General features: G+C 45.2%; 1 protein-coding gene across 1 annotated transcript in view; it reads right to left on the bottom strand.

Moving 5' to 3' along the window:
• LOC123995137 (protein enabled homolog) overlaps positions 1 to 21866 on the bottom strand; it is a 93527-nt gene that overhangs the window by 17678 nt on the left and 53983 nt on the right.

The following is a 21866-nucleotide window of genomic DNA, read 5'->3' as shown; positions in this document are numbered from 1 at the left end:
AGGAGAGCGAAGACACCAGAGGGGTGAGGAAAGAGGAGATTACAAGAGGGAGGAAAGAGAACAGGTTTGATGAGGAGCGATGGGAAAGGAGCTCATATAGTGTAGGAAAGAGGGAGAGATGAGCAAAGGGAGGAGAAGAAGAACAGAGAGACCAAAGATGGGGAAAAAACAGAGGGGAGAAGATGAGCCGACGAGGCTTTGACCTGGTTTTCCACGCTGGCCTAACGCACCATGCAGACCCACAGGCAGCGCTTTCACTCGGACAGGCCTTCTTGTTATCATTATATAAGCTTGTTGTCATTATGTAATTACTGTACAAGACAAGCCGTTACGCAATCGCAGCTAGCTCTGCACGTTTCTGTTGTTAAACACAACAACGTAGCTAGTCTGCTTCTGGCTACAGCCTCTCGTTCTGTACTGATACGGAGAGAATCTGTAGGAAACAACAATAGAACAAGTCATCTGTATCCAGAGTGTACTTATGGTCTGCATAACAATCCCCAAGAACACTGTACGTAAACACATTCCATATCAGCTTGTTCAGTCCAACAAAACACATAGCTGCAGAGGTCTGATGTGAAGTCATGATTGGGAATGATGCGTTTCTACAGGTACAGACAGTGAGGCTCCAAAACGTATTGAGACAGTGACACGTGTTGCTGTTGTTTTGGCTCTGGACTCCAGCACTTTTGAAACGATACAATTGACTATGAAGTAAGTGCAGAATGTCAGCTATGATTTGAGGATATTGACATTCATATCAGGTGAACGATTTAGAAATTACACCACTTTTTGTGCATAGTCCCCCCCCCCCGAGTTAGGATGGATACAGTCACTTCTATGATTGTTAAAGTAGTCAAAAGTGTATTCTTTGGACCCATGTTCCTAGCACACAATGACTACATCAAGCATGTGACTCTACACACTTGTTGGATGCATTTCCTGTTTGTTTTGGTTGTGTTTCTGATTCTTTTGTGCCCAATAGAAAGGAATGGTGAGTTTATTTTGTGTCACTTTTATTGTAAATAAAAATAGATATGTTTCTAAACACTTCTACATTCATGTGGATGCATTCATGACTACAGATCATCCTGAATGAATCGTGAGTAACGATGAGTGACAATTTTAGATGCATAAATGTCAAACCACCTCAAACAATGCTAACCTCCCCTGTTATTATAGTGGTGAGAAGTTAGCATGTCTTGGGGGTATGATGTTTGTGCGTCTGTGACTTTCTCATTCATCATTATTATTCACGACTCATTCAGGACCATCCACATCAATGGAGAAGTGTTTAGAAACAAATTCTATTCTTATTCACAATAAAAGTGACTCCAAAATGACGCAATACATGATTTACCATTCATTTGTATTGGCCACAAAATGATCTGAAACACAACCAAAACAAACAGCAAATGCATCCAACAAGTTTGTAGAGTCGCTATGTGCACAGGTCAGATCAGGGATATTGCCTCTGTGTATTGAAACAGGTCAGATCAGGGATATTGCCTCTGCGTATTGAAGCAGGTCAGATCAGGGATATTGCCGCTGCGTATTGAAACAGGTCAGATCAGGGATATTGCCTCTGCGTATTGAAACAGGTCAGATCAGGGATATTGCCTCTGCGTATTGAAACAGGTCAGATCAGGGATATTGCCTCTGCGTATTGAAACAGATCAGGTCAGGAATATTGCCTCTGCGTATTGAAACAGGTCAGATCAGGGATATTGCCTCTGCGTATTGAAACAGGTCAGATCAGGGATATTGCCTCTGCGTATTGAAACAGGTCAGATCAGGGATATTGCCTCTGCGTATTGAAACAGGTCAGATCAGGGATATTGCCTCTGCGTATTGAAGCAGGTCAGATCAGGGATATTGCCTCTGCGTATTGAAGCAGGTCAGATCAGGGATATTGCCTCTGCGTATTGAAGCAGGTCAGATCAGGGATATTGCCTCTGCATATTGAAGCAGGTCAGATCAGGGATATTGCCTCTGCGTATTGAAGCAGGTCAGATCAGGGATATTGCCTCTGCGTATTGAAGCAGGTCAGATCAGGGATATTGCCTCTGCGTATTGAAGCAGGTCAGATCAGGGATATTGCCTCTGCGTATTGAAACAGGTCAGATCCGGGATATTGCCTCTGCGTATTGAAACAGATCAGGTCAGGAATATTGCCTCTGCGTATTGAAACAGATCAGATCAGGGATATTGCCTCTGCGTATTGAAACAGATCAGATCAGGGATATTGCCTCTGCGTATTGAAACAGATCAGGTCAGGGATATTGCCTCTGCGTATTGAAGCAGGTCAGATCAGGGATATTCCCTCTGCGTATTGAAGCAGGTCAGATCAGGGATATTGCCTCTGCGTATTGAAGCAGGTCAGATCAGGGATATTGCCTCTGCGTATTGAAGCAGGTCAGATCAGGGATATTGCCTCTGCGTATTGAAACAGGTCAGATCAGGGATATTGCCTCTGCGTATTGAAACAGATCAGGTCAGGGATATTGCCTCTGCGTATTGAAACAGATCAGGTCAGGGATATTGCCTCTGCGTATTGAAACAGATCAGGGATATTGCCTCTGCGTATTGAAGCAGGTCAGATCAGGGATATTGCCTCTGCGTATTGAAGCAGGTCAGATCAGGGATATTGCCTCTGCGTATTGAAGCAGGTCAGATCAGGGATATTGCCTCTGCGTATTGAAGCAGGTCAGATCAGGGATATTGCCTCTGCGTATTGAAGCAGGTCAGATCAGGGATATTGCCTCTGCGTATTGAAGCAGGTCAGATCAGGGATATTGCCTCTGCGTATTGAAACAGGTCAGATCCGGGATATTGCCTCTGCGTATTGAAACAGGTCAGATCCGGGATATTGCCTCTGCGTATTGAAACAGATCAGGTCAGGAATATTGCCTCTGCGTATTGAAACAGATCAGATCAGGGATATTGCCTCTGCGTATTGAAACAGATCAGATCAGGGATATTGCCTCTGCGTATTGAAACAGATCAGGTCAGGGATATTGCCTCTGCGTATTGAAGCAGGTCAGATCAGGGATATTCCCTCTGCGTATTGAAGCAGGTCAGATCAGGGATATTGCCTCTGCGTATTGAAGCAGGTCAGATCAGGGATATTGCCTCTGCGTATTGAAGCAGGTCAGATCAGGGATATTGCCTCTGCGTATTGAAGCAGGTCAGATCAGGGATATTGCCTCTGCGTATTGAAACAGGTCAGATCAGGGATATTGCCTCTGCGTATTGAAACAGATCAGGTCAGGGATATTGCCTCTGCGTATTGAAACAGATCAGGGATATTGCCGCTGCGTATTGAAGCAGGTCAGATCAGGGATATTGCCTCTGCGTATTGAAGCAGGTCAGATCAGGGATATTGCCTCTGCGTATTGAAGCAGGTCAGATCAGGGATATTGCCTCTGCGTATTGAAGCAGGTCAGATCAGGGATATTGCCTCTGCGTATTGAAGCAGGTCAGATCAGGGATATTGCCTCTGCGTATTGAAGCAGGTCAGATCAGGGATATTGCCTCTGCGTATTGAAGCAGGTCAGATCAGGGATATTGCCTCTGCGTATTGAAGCAGGTCAGATCAGGGATATTGCCTCTGTGTATTGAAGCAGGTCAGATCAGGGATATTGCCTCTGCGTATTGAAGCAGGTCAGATCAGGGATATTGCCTCTGCGTATTGAAGCAGGTCAGATCAGGGATATTGCCTCTGCGTATTGAAGCAGGTCAGATCAGGGATATTGCCTCTGCGTATTGAAGCAGGTCAGATCAGGGATATTGCCTCTGCGTATTGAAACAGATCAGGTCAGGGATATTGCCTCTGCGTATTGAAACAGATCAGATCAAATCAAATCAAATCAAATTGATTTATATAGCCCTTCGTACATCAGCTGATATCTCAAAGTGCTGTACAGAAACCCAGCCTAAAACCCCAAACAGCAAACAATGCAGGTGTAAAAGCACGGTGGCTAGGAAAAACTCCCTAGAAAGGCCAAAACCTAGGAAGAAACCTAGAGAGGAACCGGGCTATGTGGGGTGGCCAGTCCTCTTCTGGCTGTGCTGGGTAGAGATTATAACAGAACATGACCAAGATGTTCAAATGTTCATAAATGACCAGCATGGTCAAATAATAATAAGGCAGAACAGTTGAAACTGGAGCAGCAGCACAGTCAGGTGGACTGGGGACAGCAAGGAGCCATCATGTCAGGTAGTCCTGGGGCACGGTCCTAGGGCTCAGGTCCTCCGAGAGAGAGAAAGAAAGAGAGAATTAGAGAGAGCATATGTGGGGTGGCCAGTCCTCTTCTGGCTGTGCCGGGTGGAGATTATAACAGAACGTGGCCAAGATGTTCAAATGTTCATAAATGACCAGCATGGTTGAATAATAGTAAGGCAGAACAGTTGAAACTGGAGCAGGAGCATGGCCAGGTGGACTGGGGACAGCAAGGAGTCCTCATGTCAGGTAGTCCTGGGACATGGTCCAGATCAGGGTCATTGTAAAAAAGGATATGACTTACCTAGTTAAATGAAGGTCTCCCACATGAATCTTCTATGTGGTAAATGGTACGTATGTATATAGATGGTGTAGAGGCTTGTCTCCCACATGAATCTTCTATGTGGTAAATGGTACGTATGTATATAGATGGTGTAGAGGCTTGTCTCCCACATGAATCTTCTATGTGGTAAATGGTACGTATGTATATAGATGGTGTATAGGCGTGTCTCCCACATGAATCTTCTATGTGGTAAATGGTACGTATGTATATAGATGGTGTAGAGGCTTGTCTCCCACATGAATCTTCTATGTGGTAAATGGTATGTATGTATATAGATGGTGTAGAGGCTTGTCTCCCACATTAATCTTCTATGTGGTAAATGGTACGTATGTATATAGATGATGTAGAGGCTTGTCTCCCACATGAATCTTCTCTTTGTGCCAGACTGGGTTCAAATGCCTTCTATTTCATTTTTAGCCTCCCTTTGCCTTGATGACAGCTTTGCACACTCTTGGCATTCTCTCAACCAGCTTCACCTGGAATGCTTTTCCAACAGCCTTGAAGAATCTCAAATATATTTTGATTTGTTTAACACTTTTGTTTACTACATGATTCCATATGTGTTTTTTTCAGAGTTTTGATAGTTATTGTACATTGTAGAAAATAGTAAAAATAAAGAAAAACCCTGGAATGAGTAGGTGTGTCCAAACTTTTGACTGGTACTGTATGTATGCATGCATGCATGTATGTATGTATGTATGCATTTTAAATTTTAATTTTACCTTTATTTAACCAGGCAAGTCAGTTAAGAACACATTCTTATTTTCAAAGACGGCCTGGGAACAGCGGGTTAACTGCCTGTTCAGGGGCAGAACAACAGATTTATACCTTGTCAGCTTGGGGGTTTGAACTCACAACCTTCCAGTTACTAGTCCAACACTCTAACCACTAGGCTACGCTGCCGCCCCATGCATGCATGCATGTAAATATTTTACTGCTCTAGGAATATTATTGTTTGGATAACCTTATTTACTATTATGTATTGATTTTTTTAGCTTAAATTGTTTCACTCTTTATGCGATGCGTACTGCAGAGAACACCGGAAGAAGAATTATCACAGTGAATTATTGTAATGTTTGTTTATTTGTCAATTAATCCCATTGGGGATGGGTTGCCAACTGGAGATTTGACACAAAAATAAAATTGTATTAATTCCTTCAGTCACAAGCTTGATGTAATCATAGCGTGCAAGGAATATGAGACTAAAAACTGTTTACTACTTTAATACATAAGTGAATTTGTCCCAATACTTTTGGTCCCCTAAAACAGGGAGACAAAAAGTGTTGTAATTTCTAAATGGTTCAACCGATATGGTAATGCCCTCAAATTAAAGCTGTAATTTAACCTCATCATCATTGTATCATTTGAAATCCAAAGTGCTGGAGTAGAGCCAAAACAACAACAAATGTGTCACTGTCCCAATACTTTTGGAGCTCACTGTATCTCACCACTAGAGGGCAGCATTCTCCAATAAAAGGTGAGGCAGGCTGCCTCCTGGCATAGTCTACTGTAGCTAACTGTGTTGAAGTGGAGTCAGGCTTCCAAACCATTTCACAGACTGTTCTCTCTCTCCCCATCTCTCTGCCATGGAGGCTGTGACTGATGTACCTTGCCATTCTGTGGGGCTTCATCTGCCTCAGCCAGGCCTCTGTCCAACATTACCCAGAATGTCATAATGATACTGGAGAACCCTATCAATCTCCTGTACATACAAACCGCTACAGCTCAGTGTTGAGGTGTGGAGAGGACAGACGGATGACGCAGATATCAGGGAGTGTGTGTAATGTCAATGATGTGGGGGTTGGGGGGGGGTTGAAACATCTTGGATTTGGTCACAATTCGGATCATACACTGAGTGTATAAAACCTCAGGAACACCTTCCTAATATTGAGTTACACTGCCTTTTGCCCTCAGAACAGCCTCAACACGTCAGAGTATGGACTCTGCAAGGTGTCAAAGGCGTTCCTCAGAGATACTTCCCACAGTTAGTTGGATGTCCTTTGGGTGGTGGACCATTCTTTAAACACACGGGAAACTGTTGAGCGTGAAAAACCCAGCAGCGTTGCAGTTCTTGACACAAACCGGTGCACCTGGCACCTACTACCATACTCCGTTCAAAGGCACTTAAATCTTTTGTCTTGCCCATTCACCCTCTGAATGACACACATACACAATTAATGTCTCAATTGTCTCAAGGCTTAAAAAGAGCAGGTGTTTTGTACACTCAGTGTACAGTATGTGCCAACCTGATTCCCTTACCTGTCTTAACCAAATGTCAAGGAAAGAACTCCACTGGCATGACAAAATAATCTGTGGTGCTGATTGGCTGACAGCCATGGTATATTAGACAGTATACCATGTGTATGACAAAACATTTATTTTTACTGTTCTAATTACATTGGTAACCAGTTTATAATAGCAATAAGGCACCTCTGGGGTTTGTGGTATATAAATATATGCCATTTAGCAGACGCTTTTATCCAAAGCGACTTACAGTCATGTGTGCATACATTCTACGTATGGGTGGTCCCGGGGATTGAACCCACTACCCTGGCATTACAAGCGCCATGCTCTACCAACTGAGCTACAGGAGGACCACAATATACAGCCCTTAGCCGTGGCCAATATACCACGGCTAAGGGCTGTATCCAGGCACTCTGCCATGCGTCATACATAAGAACAGCCCTTAGCCGTGGTATATTGGCCATATACCACACCTCCTCTGGCCTTATTGCTTAAACGAACGGTACGCATGCCCTTTTCCCTCAGACAATTGTTCCCTCCCCTCTCTTGTTGCTCTAAACCAAACCCAGTTCGGGTTGAATCACCAGCTCAACGTGGGTCCTATCTGGTGTGACGTCACATCTCCCCTTCTCTCCATCTGGCCTGGACCTAGCTAAACACACACACACACTTGTTCTGCAATGATGATGTCATAAACAGACACCCACCCCCTCCCTCCCTCCCTCCCTGCAGGTACGCCCCCTGAATCCCACCTGTCACCAGCCAGCTGATCATTGAACCCCTCCTACATCACTGGCTCTGTATCCCCTGGTAAGGCAACATCAAGTCTCCACACGCCCTTCAGAGAGGAACATGATGGGAACCAATCGCTTCCATGTCCATTATCGGCCTGGAGGAGAATGATGTCAGATCACCTGGGGTGTAAACAACCTACGATACACCTGTTTATGAAAAAAAGCCCCCCCCTCCCCGCCCGCCTGCCCCTGAACTACTCATGCAGCACATTTTCCACCCAGCGATACCCAGTCGAATAGGACTCATCTGTAGCTGAATCTGTTCTACACTATGTGCTGAGAGAAGCAGTGAGACCAGTCAGAGTGGAAGCTGGACATCAATAAACCCTCAATGTGCCAACTCAGGGAACTGCAGGATCAATCAATCCACAATGACTTAATGGACTCCAGTGACCTAAGGCAGGGGATTTAATGGAAGGCAAACCTCTTTTCCTGATGGAGCTCTAAAAAGCCTTGAAATGCCTTACATTGACTGAAATGATGACCCTTGACTAATATCACCAGTGACATATAATCCATCATTAACATACATAGTTTAGGAACCACATGAGAATGATTTGAATGTTACTTAAGACTAAAGCTGTAGCTAGTTTTACAGAGACAGTATTACAGGGACAGTATTACAGGGACAGTATTACAGGGACAGTATTACAGGGACAGTATTACAGGAACAGTATTACAGGAACAGTATTACAGGAACAGTATTACAGGCCGCGGCTCCAATCCATTCTGTAGGCTGGATTAGCCAGAGGAAGAGAGGAAGTCAGAGTCAGCTGGTGGATATCCTCTCTCTCCCAGGACCAGTGTGGAGGAGGCTGAGAAGGCTTTCACTCGCTGTCGCCTCAGCAAGGCTTCCCTCAGTCCCCCTTCCCCCAGTACCACTGACCCCATTTTACATATTCACCAGTCTCACTCTACAAGGTGTCCTCATATCACACTGCACTGTCACCGAACCGTAGCTGTGCCCAGCAGGCTCCCAGAGGAAGGCCCAACTCCTCTCTCCTGGAGCACTTCATAATGACCGCCTCATTACAGTAAGAAAGGGAGTATTGAGAACAGAGGACTACTGTTGCAGTTTAGTCCTCATCTCCCTCTCCCCTCCCTCCCTTAACCTCAACACCCTCCTCCCTCTCCCCTCCCTCCCTTAACCTCAACACCCTCCTCCCTCTCCCCTCCCACCCTTAACCTCAACACCCTCCTTCTCCCCTCCCACCCTTAACCTCAACACCCTCCTCCCTCACCTCCTCCCTCTCCCCTCCCTCCCTCCCTCAACCTCAACACCCTCCTCCCTCACCTCCTCCCTCTCCCCTCCCCTCCCTCAACACCCTCCTCCCTCAACACCCTCCTCCCTCACCTCCTCAAAACCCTCCTCCTTCAACACCCTCCTCCCTCACCTCCTCCCCTCTCCCCTCCCTCAACCTCAACACCCTCCTCCCTCTCCACTCCCACCCTTAACCTCAACACCCTCCTACCTCTCCCCTCCCTCCCTTAACCTCAACACCCTCCTCCCTCTCCCCTCTCTCCCTTAACCTCAACACCCTCCTCCCTCTCCCCTCCCACCCTTAACCTCAACACCCTCCTCCCTCTCCTCTCCCCTCCCTCAACACCCTCCTCCCTCTCCCCCTCGACCTCAACACCCTCCTCCCTCTCCCCTCACTCCCTTAACCTCAACACCCTCCTCCCTCACCTCCTCCCTCCCTCCCTTAACCTCAACACCCTCCTCCCTCACCTGCTCCCTCTCCCTCACTGAGTTAATTAAAGAGAGCAGGAGTGAGGAGTGTCCTACTGTTCATTAGGCGCTGGGCCACTAGAGTACGAGGCTCAAAGGACCATTCCCGGGAGTTTCTCTATAGGATAACATCCCCTGATCACCACAGTGATGTAGGTACAGTAGAGAGTACAGCAGAGAGTCTACTGTATAATGTAGTGTATATCAGTGCTAAGATAAGGAGTGCTCTAGAGATTAACATATACTCCACTTAGGGGCAGTCTGGGAGGGGCGGGGCGGTAGCTCCACCAACTAGATGATGGTCAAACTGTGACAGGAGTGCTGACAGGCTACTGGAGACCACTGTACAAGCCTTTAAACACCACGATAAACAAATATATGAGGGGCAGCAGTGATATCTAATAGAAGAATGTCAGAGGTTACATTTGGCAGGATGCGGTTGAGAGCAGCAGGAAGGGGTTATTACGCAACACCACTAGAAAGACAGACAGGGTTGGAGAAGGTCAATGGGGGATAATGCACCTGTCGTGCAATATCCCAATGACCCATCATATATGGGGAGTAGTTACAGCATACAAAACAGAGGTCAACTGTATAGGAATAGCCTAATACCAGACGATAGTGTATGGTACATGTTCATGCTACACACTCTATATAAAACAAGACTTGCTTCACCATAAAGGGACTACGTTTTACAAACATAGACATTTGATTATCTTGGGTTATAGTGGCATGACATTCCATCTGTCCACAGCCATGGATCAGACTAATTCCCCACAGCGTATATTTATGTATTTTTATGTGCAATGCTATCTGACACGTACTGCATTCCCTGGCATACGAGATCATAACATTCCTACACAACACGCATGGAGAACAGTTCAAATAAGCACCAGGGTGAGGGAAGGGGTTAAAAGTGGGTTGGGAAAGAAAATAAATAACCTCGGATGAATTACTGTTCAACTGTACAGTATCTCCCTGTGTGGGAATAATTGTCAACATTTAAAATATAGTTTAAATCAAATTAAATAGGCACCAGGTCTCACCCTGTCTGTCAGGAGAGATGTCGTGGAGAGAGGGAAGGAGAGGGGGAGATGGAGGGGAAAGAGGGAAGGAGAGGGGGAGATGGAGGGGAAAGAGGGAAGGAGAGGGGGAGAGGGAGGGGAGAGAGGGAAGGAGAGGGGGAGAGGGAGGGGAGAGAGGGAGATGGAGGGGAGAGAGGGAAGGAGAGGGGGAGAGGGAGGGGAGAGAGGGAAGGAGAGGGGGAGATGGAGGGGAGAGAGGGAAGGAGAGGGGGAGATGGAGATGGAGGGGAGAGAGGGAAGGAGAGGGGGAGATGGAGGGGAAAGAGGGAAGGAGAGGGGGAGATGGAGGGGAAAGAGGGAAGGAGAGGGGGAGAGGGAGGGGAGAGAGGGAAGGAGAGGGAGGGGAGAGAGGGAGATGGAGGGAGAGAGGGAAGGAGAGGGGGAGAGGGAGGGGAGAGAGGGAAGGAGAGGGGAGATGGAGGGGAGAGAGGGAAGGAGAGGGGGAGATGGAGGGGAGAGAAGGAAGGAGAGGGGGAGATGGAGGGGAAAGAGGGAAGGAGAGGGGGAGATGGAGGGGAAAGAGGGAAGGAGAGGGGGAGATGGAGGGGAGAGAGGGAAGGAGAGGGGGAAATGGAGGGGAAAGAGGGAAGGAGAGGGGGAGATGGAGGGGAAAGAGGGAAGGAGAGGGGGAGAGGGAGGGGAGAGAGGGAAGGAGAGGGGGAGAGGGAGGGGAGAGAGGGAAGGAGAGGGGGAGATGGAGGGGAGAGAGGGAAGGAGAGGGGAGATGGAGGGGAGAGAGGGAGGGGAGAGAGGGAAGGAGAGGGGGAGAGGGAAGGAGAGGGGGAGAGGGAAGGAGAGGGGGAGAGGGAGGGGAGAGAGGGAAGGAGAGGGGGAAATGGAGGGGAGTTAAGACAGAGAAGCTGAGACGGCGAATGGCAGGTAGTCTGCCCAAGGGGACAGTGATTAGTTTACATCCAGTGTAACTTTCAAGGGAGGGACGTCATGTTGGAGCAATGTTCTCTTTGAGTTAAACATGGATATTCTGAAGCAGTAAGGTCATCAGCCTTCTCAGATGAGGATATTTAAGAAAACAGGGACGTCAGTTTGAGTACTAGTGTATAATGTACCCATTAGCTGAACGACCAAGTTCATTCCAATATGGAAGCTTTTTGGGATATGACAACTATATCTCTCAGACTGTTGAACCATACAATGTATTATCATAGTGGGCCAAAACGGAGAATTAACAATACAATGTATTATCATAGTGGGCCAAAACAGAGAATTAACAATACAATGTATTATCATAGTGGGCTAAAATGGAGAATTAACAATACAATGTATTATCATAGTGGGCCAAATCAGAGAATTAACAACACAATGTATTATCATAGTGGGCCAAAACAGAGAATTAACAATACAATGCATTATCATAGTGGGCCAAAACAGAGAATTAACAATACAATGCATTATCATAGTGGGCCAAAACAGAGAATTAACAATACAATGCATTATCATAGTGGGCCAAAACAGAGAATTAACAATACAGTGCATTATCATAGTGGGCCAAAACAGAGAATTAACAATACAATGCATTATCATAGTGGGCCAAAACAGAGAATTAACAATACAATGTATTATCATAGTGGGCCAAAACAGAGAATTAACAATACAATGTATTATCATAGTGGGCCAAAACAGAGAATTAACAATACAATATATTATCATAGTGGGCTAAAATGGAGAATTAACAATACAATGTATTATCATAGTGGGCCAAAACAGAGAATTAACAATACAATATATTATCATAGTGGGCTAAAATGGAGAATTAACAATACAATGTATTATCATAGTGGGCCAAAACAGAGAATTAACAATACAATGCATTATCATAGTGGGCCAAAACAGAGAATTAACAATACAATGCATTATCATAGTGGGCTAAAACAGAGAATTAACAATACAATGCATTATCATAGTGGGCTAAAACAGAGAATTAACAATACATCTCAGTCTTGCTGAGAGAGAAGGCAGCTCCCTGCAGGTCCTATTGAATAGAAGAATGGAACCAGATGAGAAATGATCAAAGGATGTCAACACACAAACACAGAATTTCCCTCATTTTCTCACAGGAGACCAACATACACAACGAGCCCAGTGGAAAAAGGCTGGATTTGTCTCGGACTTTGCCTCTCTCCCACTTAAGGGAATGAAGGCTTCAAAGATGTGAAAAACATTGCTGATCCATTTACTGGCGTCTCAGTTCCCGGCATGCGTTGCCTGGGGAACGGTTGCTAAGGGAGTGTAGGCGGAACACGGCCTGAATCCGAACGTTTTCCAACAACTTACTACTATTGACCAAAAAAAAAAAAAAGAAGCTTGGGCTCTATTTTACAAGAAAAAAAGAATCACGAATGTGTTTGACAAATGACTTATTTAGATAGTAGGAAACCAGTCAGAACTGTGCAGGGGAGGGGGGGGACTTGACAGTATGAATGCCTCAGGACGAGGGCAGAATAGAAATTAAGACCAAATTAGAACCAAGGTTGGGGCAAGAGCAGATGTTAGGCAACATGGTATACAGTTACAGAACATCATTTTCACAAGCAGATGTTAGGCAACATGGTATACAGTTACAGAACATCCTTTTCACAAGCAGATGTTAGGCAACATGGTATACAGTTACAGAACATCCTTTTCACAAGCAGATGTTAGGCAACATGGTATACAGTTACAGAACATCCTTTTCACAAGCAGATGTTAGGCAACATGGTATACAGTTACAGAACATCCTTTTCACAAGCAGATGTTAGGCAACATGGTATACAGTTACAGAACATCCTTTTCACAAGCAGATGTTAGGCAACATGGTATACAGTTACAGAACATCCTTTTCACAAGCAGATGTTAGGCAACATGGTATACAGTTACAGAACATCCTTTTCACAAGCAGATGTTAGGCAACATGGTATACAGTTACAGAACATCCTTTTCACAAGCAGATGTTAGGCAACATGGTATACAGTTACAGAACATCCTTTTCACAAGCAGATGTTAGGCAACATGGTATACAGAACATCCTTTTCACAAGCAGATGTTAGGCAACATGGTATACAGTTACAGAACATCCTTTTCACAAGCAGATGTTAGGCAACATGGTATACAGTTACAGAACATCCTTTTCACAAGCAGATGTTAGGCAACATGGTATACAGTTACAGAACATCCTTTTCACAAGCAGATGTTAGGCAACATGGTATACAGTTACAGAACATCCTTTTCACAAGCAGATGTTAGGCAACATGGTATACAGTTACAGAACATCCTTTTCACAAGCAGATGTTAGGCAACATGGTATACAGTTACAGAACATCCTTTTCACAAGCAGATGTTAGGCAACATGGTATACAGTTACAGAACATCCTTTTCACAAGCAGATGTTAGGCAACATGGTATACAGAACATCCTTTTCACAAGCAGATGTTAGGCAACATGGTATACAGTTACAGAACATCCTTTTCACAAGCAGATGTTAGGCAACATGGTATACAGTTACAGAACATCCTTTTCACAAGCAGATGTTAGGCAACATGGTATACAGTTACAGAACATCCTTTTCACAAACAGAGAAAATTCTGCATTGACGAGTAAGCGTCTTTGGAGTGGTATGAGAACAAATTGCAAACAGTCCAAGCTTTTGGGTGTAGCAACAGTGTGATGCTGTTATCCTTTATTCCGACAGCCAAGGAAAGCAAAGCTGCAGAGTCACAAAGCCTGGAAAGCCCACAGTCCAGTCAGTCAGAGCAGCTTTCCTCATTGGCTCAGAGGCCTGAACAGTTTTGTCTGTGTGGACTGATGCCCATTTAGTCCATATGGAGCTACTCTGTAAAGGACTCAGTCCAAATCTACAGCTCACAGTCACTACCACGTGTCCCCCTAGCCAAGTGCAGGAGACCAGATCAGAATACTAGTCAAGGAGGGGAATTTGTTTTTGTCCAACAGCAGCCCTGTGTGTGTTGGACACTAACAGAACACAAATATATACAGTGTGGCAAAAAAGTATTTAGTCAGCACCAATTGTGCAGGTTCTCCCACTTAAAAAGATGAGAGGCCTGGAATTGTCATCATAGGTACACTTCAACTATGACAGACAAAATGAGGGGAAAAAATCCAGAAAATCGCATTGTAGGATTTTTAATGAATTTATTTGCAAATTATGGTGGAAAATAAGTATTTGGTCACCTACAAACAAGCAAGATTTCTGGCTCTCACAGACCTGTAACTTCTTCTTTAAGAGGCTCCTCTGTCCTCCCTTCGTTACCTGTATTAATGGCACCTGTTTGAACTTGTTATCAGTATAAAAGACACCTGTCCACAACCTCAAACAGTCACACTCCAAACTCCACTATGGCCAAGACCAACGAGCTGTCAAAGGACACCAGAAACAAAATTGTAGACCTGCACCAGGCTGGGAAGACTGAATCTGCAATAGGTAAGCAGCTTGGTTTGAAGAAATCAACTGTGGGAGCAATTATTAGGAAATGGAAGACATACAAGACCACTGATAATCTCCCTCGATCTGGGGCTCCACGCAAGATCTCACCCCGTGGAGTCAAAATGATCACAAGAACGGTGAGCAACAATCCCAGAACCACACGGGGGGACCTAGTGAATGACCTGCAGAGAGCTGGGACCAAAGTAACAAAGCCTACCATCAGTAACAAACACACTACGCCGCCAGGGACTCAAATCCTGCAGTGCCAGACGTGTCCCCCTGCTTAAGCCAGTACATGTCCAGGCCCGTCTGAAGTTTGCTAGAGAGCACTTGGATGATCCAGAAGAAGATTGGGAGAATGTCATATGGTCAGATGAAACCAAAATATAACTTCTTGGTAAAAACTCAACTCGTCGTGTTTGGAGGACAAAGAATGCTGAGTTGCATCCAAAGAACACCATACCTACTGTGAAGCATGGGGGTGGAAACATCATGCTTTGGGGCTGTTTTTCTGCAAAGGGACCAGGACGACTGATCCGTGTAAAGGAAAGAATGAATGGGGCCATGTATCGTGAGATTTTGAGTAAAAACCTCCTTCCATCAGCAAGGGCATTGAAGATGAAACGTGGCTGGGTCTTTCAGCATGACAATGATCCCAAACACACTGCCCGGGCAACGAAGGAGTGGCTTCGTAAGAAGCAATTCAAGGTCCTGGAGTGGCCTAGCCAGTCTCCAGATCTCAACCCCATAGAAAATCTTTGGAGGGAGTTGAAAGTCTGTGTTGCCCAGCAACAGCCCCAAAACATCACTGCTCTAGAGGAAATCTGCATGGAGGAATGGGCCAAAAAAACAGCAACAGTGTGTAAAAACCTTGTGAAGACTTACAGAAAACGTTTGACCTCTGTCATTGCCAACAAAGGGTATATAACAAAGTATTGAGATAAACTTTTGTTATTGACCAAATACGTATTTTCCACCATAATTTGCAAATAAATTCATAAAAAATCCTACAATGTCATTTCAGGATTTGTTTTCTCACTTTGTCTGTCATAGTTGAAGTGTACCTATGATGACAATTACAGGCCTCTCTCATCTTTTTAAGTGGGAGAACTTGCACAATTGGTGGCTGACTAAATATGTTTTTTGCCCCACTGTACACTGTGTACAAAACATTAGAAACATGGATTGACCAGGTGAATCCAGGTGAAAGCTATGATTCCTTATTGATGTCACTTGTTACATCCACTTTAAATCACTGATGATGAAGGGGAGGAGACAGCTTAAAGTGGGATTTTTAAGCCTGGAGACAATTGAGACATGGATTGTGTGTGTTTGCCATTCATAGGGTGAATGGGCAGGAGAAAATATTTCCAGTGCATTCGGAAAGTATTCAGACCCCTTGACTTTTACATTTTGTTACGTTCCAGCCTTATTCTAAAAATATATATTTTTAAAAATTCCCCTCATCAATCTACACACAATAACCCAACAGAAATACCTTATTTACATACGATTTCAGACCCTTTGTTATGAGACGTGAAATTAAGCTCAGGTGCATCCTGTTTCCATTGAGATGTTTCTACAACTTGGTTGGAGTCCACATGTAGTAAATGCAATTATTTGGACATGATTTGGATTGGCACACACCTGTCTATATAAGGTCCCACAAGACAGGATTGTGTCGAGGCAGAGATCTGGGTAAGGGTACCAAACAAATGTCTGCAGCATTGAAGGTCCCCCAAAACACAGTGGCCTCCATCATTCATAAATGGAAGAAGTTTGGAACCACCAAGACTCTTCCTAGAGCTGGCCGCCTGGCCAAACTGAGCAATCGAGGGAGAAGGGCCTTGGTCAGGGAGGTGACCAAGAACCCGATAGTCACTCTGACAGAGCTCCAGAGTTCCTCTGTGGAGATGTGGGAACCTTCCAGAAGGACAACCATCTCAGCAGCACTCCACCAATCAGGCTTTTATGGTAGAGTGGCCAGACTGAAGCCACTTCTTGGTAAAAGGCACATGACAGCCCACTTGGAGTTTGCCAAAAGGCACCCAAAGGACTCTCAGACCATGAGAAACAAGATTCTCTGGTCTTATGAAACCAAGTTTGAATTATTTGGCCTTAATGCCAAGCATCACATCTGGAGGAAACCTGGCACCATCCCTATGCTGAAGCATGGTGGTGGCAGCATCATTCTGTGGGGATGTTTTTCAGTAGCAGGGACTGGGAGACTAGTCAGGATTGAGGGAAAGATGAACGGAGCAAAGTACAGAGAGATCCTTGATGAAAACCTGCTCCACAGTGCTCAGGACCGACTGGGGCAAAGGTTCACCTTCCAACAGACAACGACCCTAAGCACACAGCCAAGACAACTCAGGAGTGGCTTCGGGACAAGTCTCTGAATGTCCTTGAGTGGCCCAGCCAGAGCCTGGACTTGAACCTGATCAAACATCTCTGGAGAGACCTGAAAATAGCTGTGCAGTGACGCTCCCCATCCAACCTGACAGAGCTTGAGAGGATCTGCAGAGAAGAATGGGAGAAACTCCCCAAATACAGGTGTGCCAAGCTTGTAGCGTCACATCCAAGAAGACTCAAGGCTGTAGGTTGCTGCCAAAAGTACTGAGTAAAGGGTCTAAATAAAGAACAAACAGGTTTTGTTTTGTCATTATGGGGAATTGTGTGTAGATTGATGACGGGAAACAACAATTTAATACATTTTAGAATAAGGCTGTAAATTATGGAAAAAGTCCAGGGGTCTGAATACTTTCCGAATGCACAGTAAGTGCCTTTGAACAGCGTATAGTAGTAGGTGCCAGGCGCCGGTTTGAGTGCGTCAACAACTGCAACGCTACTGGGTTTTTCACACTCAACAGTTTTCTGTGTGTATCAAGAATGGTCCACCACCTGAAGGACACCCAACTTGAAACAACTGTGGGAAGCATTAGAGTCAACATGGGCCAGCATCCCTGTGGAACGTTTGACACCTTGTAGAGTCCATGCCCAGACGAATTGAGGCTGTTCTGAGGGCAAAGGGGGGTGCAACTCAATATTAGGAAGGTGTTACTGATGTTTTGTGCTGCCACAGCTGCAGGTGTTTGAAGCTGTCCCTCCACCACTATTACTGTGTGATCTCAATGTCAAGCAGCAAAGAGAAGCTCCTCAATCTCCCTGCATCAGTATGAAGGAGATCAGCCTTTGGTCTCAGCACTTGCAGCGCTACAGCCAACCTGCTATCGCTTCACACCAGTTATTTATATGCCCCATTATTCCAGCTCATATCTTTTTCATCTAACGGCAGGTTAATACTGGGAAACCCTGGTACGTTTAAAGAGGCGCCTAACAGTCTTCCCATGGCTGTGGTGTCTGTGGCGTCTTCAGACGGACTGGGATTGAGGATTGGGATTGAGGATTGGGGGGTAAGGAGAAAAACAAAATCCACATCTTTGTAATCCTCTGGAAACCACAACCAGCAACATTCTGACCAAGGAGAGAAATCTGAATATTTATTTATTGTGTGAAAAAAAAGACAGAAATAGTCAGAGTAGACGTAGCAATGCACGACAGAGCACAGAATGGATTTGAGAGATGGATATACAAACAAGCAGGGCTGAATTCATGTGGTCATTCAAGAATTGTGTGTCATGATGGTGGGACGTAATGTCAATGGGGTTTCAACATTATTGCTCTTTCTCCTCACACACATACACTGTGTACAAAACATTAGGAACACCTGCTCTTTCCATGACACAGACTGACCAGGTGAATCCAGCTGAAAGCTATGATCCCTTATTGATGTCACCTGTTAAATCCACTTCAATCAGTGTAGATGAAGGGAAGGAGACATGTTAAAGAAGGATTTTTAAGCCTTGAGACAATTGAGACATGGTTTGAGACATGGATTGAGACATGGATTGAGACATGGATTGAGACATGGATTGAGACATGGATTGAGACATGGATTGAGACATGGTTTGAGACATGGTTTGAGACATGGATTGAGACATGGATTGAGACATGGTTTGAGATATGGATTGTGCACGTGAATGGGAAAGACTAGATTTAAGTGCCTTTGAACAGGGTAGGTGCCAGGCGCCCCGGTTTGAGTGTGTCAAGAACTGCAACGCTGCTGGGTTTTTCAAGGTCAACAGTTTTCCCAAGAATGGTCCACCATCCAAAGGACATCCAGCCAACTTAACACAACTGTGTGAAGCATTGGAGTCAACATGGGCCAGCATCCCTGTGGAAAACTTTCGACACCTTGTAGAGTCCATGCCTCGACGAATTGAGACTGTTCTGAGGGCAAAAGAGGGCGCAGCTTAGTATTAGGAAAGTGTTCCTAATGTGTTGAATACTCAATCACACACACTGATCCCTGGGATACCATGTGCTGCCCTGAGGCCATAGCTGAGTAGTGAGAGACCTGTTTGGCTGAGTCCACGCCACTAGTCTGTCCAGCTGGAGTTACGAGTCAACAGCTGGGCCTTTTGCTCGCTATCCCTCTCTCACCCCTTTCCTCCTTTTAATTTGACATCTGTTCCCTAGGCAATCAATATTTTATTAAAATATTCCAAGCAGAGAGGAAGCGGCCAGGTGTAGTGTTGCAGACAGTACTAGTTTTAACTGTAGACAGAGCAGAGGCACACAGAGCAGAGATCAGCTCTGGAACAAGAACAAACTGGACCTCTGCATTACTGAAGGGTCACCAGCACTGACCACAGAACAGTTCTTAACCCTGGTGGTGTTAGGCTATTCCACGACAAGGCTCGATGATGGATGGGTGTATTGGAAAGCTACTGTGAACAGACAGTATTTAATAATTGGGGTTATTTATAAAAGGAAAGAAAACAACAGTGACCTTTAAAATACACCTATCACTAAAGATTAGAGTGTGAGCTCATGGTTAAGCATGCCTGACCTTCAGGCTAAATCTAAGGCGGAATTATAGACCAACAAAATTGTTAGTAAAAATAAAGCACTTTCAGGGTCGGGTCGGTAGGCTGTCAATGAAAGTGTGTGTGTGTGTGTGTGTGTGTGTGTGTGTGTGTGTGTGTGTGTGTGTGTGTGTGTGTGTGTGTGTGTGTGTGTGTGTGTGTGTGTGTGTGTGTGTGTGTGTGTGTGTGTGTGTGTGTGTGTGTGTGTGTGTGTGTGTGTGTACTCTACAGTCAACAACTCACTCCTCAAAATGGAATGTTCACCAGTGCGTGCTTGAATCCTGGTGTGGAGGTGATTCTGCATGTGCGTGTTTTTGAGAGAGTACGGATGAGTGTGTGAGCCTGCGCGGGTGTAGCCTATAATCAACCCTCTCCACTCCATCTCCCCAGGGTTGGTCGGGCAGGATTGTAGTGAGTTTGCGTCACCGGGATGACATCAGGCATTAAGCACCCAGGCCAGTTACATTGACTGCAACAGCTAAATATAGATGAGGGCCGGACCAGAACAGAAGAGTCATAATGAGGGGGAGGCTCAGGGCCAGATCCATTACACACACTAAAAGAACTCCTTTGAACACATTCAGGCCTTTTGTGTTTCTGGAAGAGAAACAAAGATTGGGTCAGATATCCTTACAAGGAGTTGTCCTACTACTCACAGTAAAGGAATGCTTCCTCTAACACTAGAGTAGGGCGCTATGGCACAGACCGACACATTGCTATGTCAGGTATGTCTCTGTATGATGTCATACACCAGCCAGGGAACATTCAGAAGATTTGGAACGGTCCAGGGACATTCTTTACCGGGAGAATACAGTGAAAATGTTTTCCCCCTGAGGCATATGTCTGAATGTGTACTGTAAGTATTTTAGACAAGGTAATCACTCAGCAAGCCTATTAGGACCAGGCCACCCACCTCTCAAACCCCCCTTCCTGTGTGTGTGCGCCGCATGTTAGCATGGAGCAATAATCCAGCTTGTTAATGACAGGGTTAATATCAAATCCGTGTCAGGAAACAAGTTCACGACTTTCAGATGGCAGAGAGCGGGCCGGGTCTACTTTACGAGGCTCCAACATAAACAAGTCACTTCATGAATTTGTTCTCCAGTACAAACTCGCGCACACCCACGAACACCCACACACACCCACGCACACCCACGAACACCCACACACAACCACGCACAACCACGCACACCCACACGCACCCCACACACACCCACACACTAAGAACAACACACTAAGAACAAGGCCATTAAAAACGGCTAAAGTACAGGATATGAACCAGAGATGCTATATACTCTATGTAACTGCATCTGAGTCTAACATGGATGGGTATGAATGATGAGAGGGTTTACAAACATACAAACCGACGGCACATTCCCAAGGCAGTCGCTATCAATAAACTGTGGCCAACTAAATGATCAAGTGGCCTTACAGCAGGCCTTGGTGTCTCAGTGAGTCTGCTGAAACAAGATGATTCATTTCATTCAAAGTGTATGTGTCTTGGCGGAGTCATAAATGATTGGACGATGGTGGCAGGTTTCATTAGGGGACAGGAAGGGACCACAAAGGCCAGATACACAACGACCGGACTGACACACGCACGCAAACAGACGTACACAAACACACAGAATCTTCAAATTCTTTCTTACTCACTGAACAATCGTCACGGTTAATCGTCCATAACGGTTAATTGTCCATAACGACTAGTGGCTACTAAAGAAACCAAATCTAGGCCTATTAACAAAAAAATGTCATGTATGACTTATCTTTCGACTGTAAAGCTGTTAAATGAAAAATCCCATGGGCAGGGTGTCTGGGATTGAAACGTCCCTGACACAGAACCAGTTACCATAATGAGAACCTTGTCTCTCCGTCTTAACTTCAAATCACTGCAGTTCCTTTACAGTCTGAGATGCAGACGATATATACTGCTGCCTGCTGTCATACCAGGATTCAGAACTCTGTTCCTCATTCATAACACAGTACAGCACCTTGACCACCACCAGCCGCTGACACTACAACCATCACACACACTCTCCCCCTATACTACCTGTCAGTCAGCCAGAATATCTAAATTCACAGC

This window comes from Oncorhynchus gorbuscha, linkage group LG14, assembly GCF_021184085.1.
Source record: "Oncorhynchus gorbuscha isolate QuinsamMale2020 ecotype Even-year linkage group LG14, OgorEven_v1.0, whole genome shotgun sequence".
Classification (NCBI taxonomy): Eukaryota; Metazoa; Chordata; class Actinopteri; order Salmoniformes; family Salmonidae; genus Oncorhynchus; species Oncorhynchus gorbuscha.
This window is presented reverse-complemented; position numbering and strand designations above follow the sequence as displayed.